Source organism: Rosa chinensis, chromosome 4 (genome assembly GCF_002994745.2).
Source record: "Rosa chinensis cultivar Old Blush chromosome 4, RchiOBHm-V2, whole genome shotgun sequence".
NCBI lineage: Eukaryota > Viridiplantae > Streptophyta > Magnoliopsida > Rosales > Rosaceae > Rosa > Rosa chinensis.
In genome coordinates this window covers 16,210,251-16,218,904 of record NC_037091.1, presented here as the reverse complement: position 1 = coordinate 16,218,904, position 8,654 = coordinate 16,210,251, and positions in this window count along the sequence as shown.

Here is an 8,654-nt window from a genome sequence, read left to right as displayed (position 1 = left end):
ATTCAGTTTCTCTACAACACGTTATCAGCACGAAGCTCTAACCCTGAAATCCTAAATTCGTAGCCTTCAAATCCCAGAAACCACCACCACCCACCTTGAAGATCCCAACTCCAGGAGTCCAGAACCGGCGGCCCCACCCCCAGAACCGGCAGGCAAACCACCGAACCGGCCACCGGAAAAATTAAAGGTTCCCCTGCCCGGTTCAAAGCCTTCCTCACCACCTCCTGCAGCCATACTCAACCACCTGCAGCGTCTACACTCCAGTAACCCGGAACCGGAAATTTCATCACCGGAACCGGCCAAAATTCCACCGAACCGGCCACCGGCATCCTCCAAACCTGAACCGGCAGAAGAAGAAAAAAAAAAAAAAGGAGGGAGGAGGAGGCCCCAGCCCAAGCCCACTTGCTGAAGCCCAAGCCCCAAGCCCAAAAAGTTGGGCCCACGTGCAGCAAGCCACCAAGCCGCCAAGCCTCTCTGCCACGTCAGCACTGGACCTGCCACGTCAGCAATTCGGTCAACGATCTGTCAACGCCGGTCAACCCTCCGGTCAACGGCCGGTCAACACTTTTCCGACCAACTTCCGGCGACTTTTCCGGCCAACTTTCGACAACTTTTCCGGCCAACTTCCGACCACTTTTCCGGCCAACTTTCCTGTCAGCTACAGTAACTCCGGCTGCTACAGTACTCCGCTGCTACAGTAACTTCCAGCAGCTACAGTAACTTTCCGGCAACGATTTTTTTCCGACCATCTTTTTAAGGTAATTTTTCTAAAAGTTCCCGTTTTTGAAGTTTTATTTCAATTTCTTCTTCTTTTCTCGGGGACTTCCAACATCCATTCTTCTACCCCCCTTTCTTCTTTATAGGGGAGACCAAAAGCCGAACTGTGGGGGTTCGTGCTCACTCCAAGCTTGGAGCTTGTAGAGTCCTCCAAACTTAGAGTTTGTTGAGAAGAAAACGATCGACCACATACATCGTTGTTTCGATCTAATCCAAAACCCCCTCTTGGAATCGGATTTTCTTAGAAGCGACTACGCTAAGAAAATCTCTAATTTCTTGGAAGCGACTACGCTCAGAAATTTAATAGTTTTTCGTGGTAGCCCTTTCGCTTCGAAACTAACCCCAATCTTGTGTTGTTTTTTAGGATGAGTAATCTGAACAAGTTGAACTTCGTTCCACTAGAAACAACTGGCGCAGGATACCATAGGTGGGTCCGAGATGTGCGCCAACATCTTAAGGCTGATGGACTTCTTGGAGCCATCCAAGAGCCTGGTCAGAACGTGCTCTCCATTGAGCAAGCTACTGCTTTCGAAGCAAAACAAGCTAAAGCCATAATTCTCATGACAAGGCACATGAATGACGCGCTCCAAAATGAATACCTCAATGAGGAAGACCCAAGAAAGCTATGGGTAGAACTTGAGCAGCGATTTGGCAACGTTCGTGACTCCCTGCTTCCTGATTTAGAAGTGCGATGGCATAGCCTCCGCTTTTGTGATTTCAAGTCTGTGCTTGATTATAACTCGGAAGCTCTTCGTATCAAGTCTCTGATGGAGTTTTGTGGCTAAGCCATAACTGATACGATGTTGATCGAGAAGACTCTCTCTACCTTCCCCGTCTCTGCACTGATGATTTCAAAGAATTATCGGATTGATGTAAATGCAGGACGTATCACAAGGTTTCATGAGCTCATTGGCGCCATGAACGTAGCTGAAAAGCACGACAATATCCTTGTGAAGAACTATAATGCTAGACCCGTGGGAACTAAGCCTATTCCGGAGTCTAACTATAGTCGCGCCCCTAATGGAGGATGTAAGGAGCGAAACCCTAAGGATAGGGACAATTCTGGACATTCTGGTCCATATGTTCGCCCTAAAGAGGAAGGAACTCGCCAAGAGAGGCGTGCACGGAACCGTGGAGGTCAACGTGTGAAGAGAGAGAGAGGCGGAGCCTCCGACCATGGTGGTAATGCCACCAAGAGGATAGGTCGTCCAAATCGCGCCCCAATGGCGCCTCGATCAAGGGAGCCTGACCATAATGATGTTTGTTTTCGATGTGGATCAACTGAACATTGGGCCAAATCATGTACCGCACCCCAGAATGTTGCAAACGCATACAAGACGTATCGTGAAGCAAGGGAAGCGAATTACATGGCACAAGAAGATCAAGATGGCGATCTAGATCTAAGGGTGGAAGACTACAAGGATCAAGACCCAGAAACTGGCGATTTTGATTAAGTCTTTTTATTTTCCAAGAGTTGTAGGCGATTGCCATATTACTTTTTATTGGATTAGATTTTCTTTGATCATAGAAACAATGATGTATTCCGTTGGCTTATGAATAAAATTTCGAGTCCTTTTCATTATGACTCAATTTTGATTCTGAGCATATGACTTTGTGACTACAATGGCTAGACCATCAATATTAATTCAAGGACATGGAATAGCCCAAGTTCCACTTACCAAATGGCACCTTGATTACAGTTGTCACAGAAACTCTCTACGCTCTTAGGGCAAATAGTACCTTATGAATAGCCAACGAATTCCATGCGAAAATGCATGTAGAGAACGGAGATGAGTTCCCTTGCATTACCTCTAATGATTGCGAACAAAGATGCATCTTAGAGAAGTTTATGTGTCTCTCTAGTGGACTTTATGTCACTATTCGAGCTATTAAATCCAATAAAGTTATGAGATAAGATCTCTTGGATTTAGACACATATTGACTTTATCACGACAGGATAGATCATCCTAGTCCTGATATGATGATCCGTCTACAAAAGACTTCACATGGACATCATTTCTTTCGAGCGAAACGAAGCATGAATCACAAGTTGATTTCTAGACTAAGTGTGACCGACGCTGCTGCCTAGGGCACCGCCTCCGTCCACCACCAGCCTAGGGCTGGCGTAGTCCCTATCCATGACTCCATGGATGGCGTCCATCATGGTGATGGCGCCCTAGGTGATGCTACAATCACCAACTTGCTTCAAAATAGCGTTTCAGACGCTCAGGCCTAACCAAAATTCTCATTGGTTTCTTCTAAAGCCTCTCGCTCGTTTTACTAAAGCCTGTTCCTTAGGGAAATTAGGACTGAGACCGTCCTATGCAAAGGATATGACATTACTCATTGTGTTCTTACAAAGAATCTGTAGGGATTTTGTGGATTGATTCAACCAACTTGCGGACGTTTAAATATCTCATGATGTTGGTTGACACGCAAACATACTGGTCACGTGTTGTGCCATTGTCCACTTGTAATGCTGCTTATGCTACACTCCTAGCACATATCATACAACAACGGGCTCACTCCCCGAATCATCCTATTTAGTCAATTGGATTTGACTATGCTAGAGAGTTTACATCGAAAGACTTTCGATGGATATTGCAATGGGCTTGATGTTGGACATCACATTCCCATGAACACACCCAAATGGTCTCACGGAAACGACTACGATGGTAGTCTGAACATTGGTAATGCGCACCAATCTTCTTACATTCGCTTGGGGTGATGCAATATCGTATGCAGCTATGCTAATTCGTCTACGACCTAATGCCACTCAATGTACCTCTGTGTTACAGCTAGTGACTGGGTACACATCTTTTGTACTTACGCACATTTGAGTGAGCCATTTTTGTGCCAATTGCGCCGCCACAGCGCTCTATGATGGGTCCTTACAGACGAATGGGCAACTACGTTAGATTTGAGACTTCCAACAATCGTCCGCCACTTAAATGCCCTTGCTAGGCGATCTCCTTACCGCTAGATTTGCGGATGTCACTTTGATGAGACAGTTTTCTCGTCGTTAGGGGGAGATAAGAACACGAATGTTCAACAGGAACGACAGAAATTGTCGTGGCCTGTCCCCACTATGTCTCATCTTGATCCCTATTAAAGTGACGAGATCACACAAATATGCTGCAAACATGCCTGCAAGGAAGGACGTCCCTACGAGATGACGTAGCGCCACCCTACACGGAGGTAGGCATGGCGCCAACGCCAAAGAGAGTGGCACTCTGGCGTTACAGGCCATGGCCCCAGCTAGGATGCGTGGGAGGACCGTGGGTTCGAAGGATACTTTGGCACATTCCAATCATTTGATCATCAAGACTCAAAATCCGTCTCATGAGTATCTTCCGGGTTATGGTTATCGTTGGGGGACGCCTCAACGTTAGAACCTATTCCTGAGAATATAGAGCTCTATGAAACTTACACTAGTGTACATGAGATGTGGGATAGAAACTCCATCATAATTGATGATGTAGTTACGCATTTTGTTGCGCATGAGTTTGCTGAGTCCGATGATATCGAACCACGCTCCGTTGATGAATGAATGCCAACATAGAGAGTTTTTGGCCTAAATGGAAAGATGCGATCCAGGTTAAGATGGATTCTCTAACGAAGAGGAAGGTTTTCGAGCTAGAGATGCCAACACCTCCTAACATAAAACCTATTGACTAATGGGTCTTCGTTAGAAAGCGTAGTGAGAAAAAGAGATGGTAATCTCACCTTATGGCGCAAGGCTTCTCACAAAACGCCCTGGAATTGACTACGATGAGACATATTCTCTCGTAGTGGATGTCACTGCACTCCACTACCTTGTCAGTTTGGTAGTTTCCGAATAACTGAACATGCAGCTTACAAATGTGGTCACTACGTATCTCTATAGGGATCTAGATACGGAATATACATGAAGGTTCATGGTGAACTTCATTTACCCAAGTCAAGTGGCTCTAGACCATGGAGCGCGTTTACAAAGAGGTTGAAACGCTCACTAAAGTGACTACTTGATTGGGAAGGGATATGCCCACGCGTTTCTATGACAAGTTTCAGATTCTATCGCGGTTCATGTTGGACATGATCTTCATTAGAAGCCCTTAAAGAGTTAAGGGAAACCGCTGAACACTTGAAATCTGAGTTTGAGATGAAGGATTTTGGGAGAACACGATTATGTCTCGGTTTGGAACTTGAGCATCGTGTCGATAGATGCTTAGGCATTTTTGACAAGGTCAAGCCTTCAAGCACCCCTATGATCGTCCGTAGTCTTGATCCTGAAAAGGATCCTCTTCGTCGAAAGGATGATGACGAAGATGTGCTAGAGGCAAAAGTGCCTTACTTAGTACAATAGGCGCATTATTGTACTTATCTCAATGCACAAGACCGGACATCTCATATGTTGTGAACTTGTTAGCTAGATATAGCTCTGCGCCAACGCGACGCCATTGGATTGGTGTAAAAGATATCTTTCGATACTTGAGATGTATGAATGATATGGGCTTGTTCTATCCCTACAAAGAGATGATGGATTCGGACCCATCACACACCAGAAACGCCGCCAACGCTGGCCTGCGTTCTCTATCCCCATCCCAAAACGACATGTGTTTTGGAAGGTTTTGCTGATGTTGGGTATCTCTCTGACCCACACAATGGTCATTCCCAAATTGGTTAAGTGTTCACCATGGGAAAAGACCGTGATATCTTGGAGGTCTACAGAACAGACCGTAGTCGCTATATCTTCGAACAATGCAGAGATCATTGCTCTTCACGAAGTGGTTCGTGAATGCATATGGATTGGATCCATAATTACGCATGTTCGAACAATTGTGGTTTGAAGTCTACCATAGATAAGCCTACGAGCATTTAGGATAATGCTACTTGTTTTGAACAAATGAGGCAAGGCTACATCAATAGTGATAACACCAAGCATAATCAGCAACAACAGACACTCCTCGAGATCAAAGTGAACTAGGTTCGATCTGAGGACAGTGAGGCAGACTTGTTTACTAAGTCATTGCCCAATACCACGTTCGAGAAACATGTGGCAAGAATTGGCTTGCGGAAATTATCTGAACTCCCATGATCGTAGTCATCAGGGGGAGGTGCAGACATCAGGGGGAGATGTCTACATGTTCGTCTCGAATCGTGAAGGGTGTGTTGTGCTCTTTTTCCCCTTCGACCGAGGTTATTTTTGTCCCATTGGGTTTTTGTTACTCGGCAAGGTTTTTAACGAGGCAACGAGAGAAGCACCGCGTTTGGGCAACACAAGGGGGAGTGTTCAAGGAAAACCTAATTTGTGTTTAGCCCAAACTCTAGGTTACTTGACCTAGTGGTAATAGGATTTAATTAGAAGGATCTAGAATCCTAATCAATGTAGAATTACTTTCCTTGTATGATTGAGATTCTATGCATTGTAATCCTCTATATAAAGAGGCCCCTATTATCAATGAGAACACACAGCAAATTCCTCTCAAATTCAGTTTCTCTACAACAGGTTTCATATATTCGATAGGATAGAGAATTGGGTACAAGCCACCCCAAATAGCTAAAGAGAAATATCAAGAGCTAGCTACAGCTGTCCTACTCACCACAAGAGAGCAGCACGTGTATCTTGGCCAAATATATCTATCAACAGTAAGAAAGTAAATAGGTAATGGGCATGGTGGTCACAAGCATGGTTGGGAACCCAACAGATGGTTGTTTTAGGTCAGTTTGAGTGCATTTACGTTCTTGTTTTCGGAGCTTGTGCAATACAACCAAACACAGGTTGACAACACTGCCTAGCTAGAACTAAGGTGATTCACATCCTTGGTTCGGTTCGTTTGTTATGTGCTCATGTACATTCAGAATGGGTTAGTTTTAGGGGTTGTATTAGATTGATGAATAAGTGCTCATGTGAAAGAATGAATTTTAATCATGTTCAATATGTCCAAAACTCTAGCTTACTCGTTCGCATGAAATTGAGTTTCTGAGGACATTTAGATTAGATGGCTATGCTACTGTTGTGTGGACAATTGATTACCAAATAATTCGATATTCAGAATCTTTTAGACTTTTACTTCAAGTAAATCAGGATGGAAAGTAATAATAATGGGACTTGGTGTGACAGAAAGCAAAGACAATTTCTTATTGTTCTACATTGACTTCTTTTGAAATACTATTTTTAAAATTTTATGGAACCAAATTTCAACATGTTTATGCACAATTGAGCAGGCTGGAAGATGCAGGCTATGCCTTTTGGCAGTAACTAAGAAATGAAAGGCAGACGTCCATTTTTTGGGTGGTATAAGATGTAATCTATCTATAAATTGCTCCTATCTAAATGAATGTTACATTGGTTGTTTTGTAAACAAATTTTTAGGTTGAAGGAGATTGCACATAATCATTAATGCACTTCTGCATCTTCTTGCACTGTGATCTAGCAATGTTATCTTCATGTTTTGGAGTCTAGAATCGAAATCGTCCATAATAAATTAAATGAGTTTATCGATTAAGTTAACTTGTGGGTGTACCCTGTGAGATTGCATGGGTGCGTAATTTAACACAAATGATGTGCTGATAATTCTTTCTTTCTTTTGATATGATACAGAAGGGAGACATGATTAGTACACATAAAAGTCTGATGTACTTAAACCTGGTGTTAACTGATTTTTGGTGCATGCAAATTAGGTAGCTGCTCACTTGAGAAAGGCACTGAAAATGAGGACGAGTACATGATTAGTGAGAAGGAACTACTGCAAGTTACTATGAAGGGAAGCGAGGTTAGGTTGATGTTAAGGCCATGATCATCACATATTACATCTATCTAAAGCTTCTCCTTATTATGATCAAAAGATCACCATCTTACATTTGGGTTGTCAAGCAAGTGACTTTTCACCTCGAATTATATGAAGTATACTTGTGTAAAATATGTCACAATACTGATTTGAAAGTAGCTACAATTGTAATTTGTAAATGTAGTTGTGATCCAATGAGGAGAGAAGTTGAAAAGAACATGAAAGAAATAGATACCATTGCTTCTAGTTTTGTTTTGGTAGAAACTCCAAATGATGTATGGAGTAGTACCACGGCCTTGTGGTTAATTTGCAGAATGTGGAATAGTACTTCAATCATCCACAATTTCTTTTGTATTTAATCTATATGTGGGTGCATAAGATAAGAAATGGCTTGCTAGTGATATTATACCATGGCAAATGCACACCTTTACTTCAGTTGGTGATAGAATTGAAACGGACTCAAATAACCTGAAGCAAGCACCAAAGTAGCAGAAACTAAAACCACTAGTTAAATTTCTTGCCATCTCCACCAGCTGAATGTTTTTGTTTGCAACAAAACTGAAATCAATATCTTTTCCTATTCAAGCTTCATAAGTTCAACACAAAAATATAACCAAACAGAGGACTTCATCTCATTCTTAAAATCTGACAACAGAAGGTTCGTGAAATAAAAGGGTTCTAATAATTTTCCTTTCTCCAGTTTTCTCCCAAAGCAAAGACTATAAATAAAGAAAATTACTTTCCAATCTCAACTACAGAGTATCATTTGATAATGAGCATTAATAGCTATTTTGAGACCAACAAGAGACTAGAATTGCATAATAAAGAAACATGAATTGTATTGATATAACAAATAGGAAAATTGATAGCGACAACATCAATGGGGTATGTTTATATGACAACTCGATAACTGCTAGTATGCACTTTAGGAACAAACAGAGGCTAGGGGAAAAACATAGGCTATGTTTATATGACAACTCGATAGCTGGTACTAGAAAAACATGAGTTTTCCCGGACCCTATCCTTGCAGCTCCGAGAACACCTCTTCCAATCAATGGCGGTGGGATTGCTCTGGATTGATGGACTATTTCAATGTAAATTGCTGCA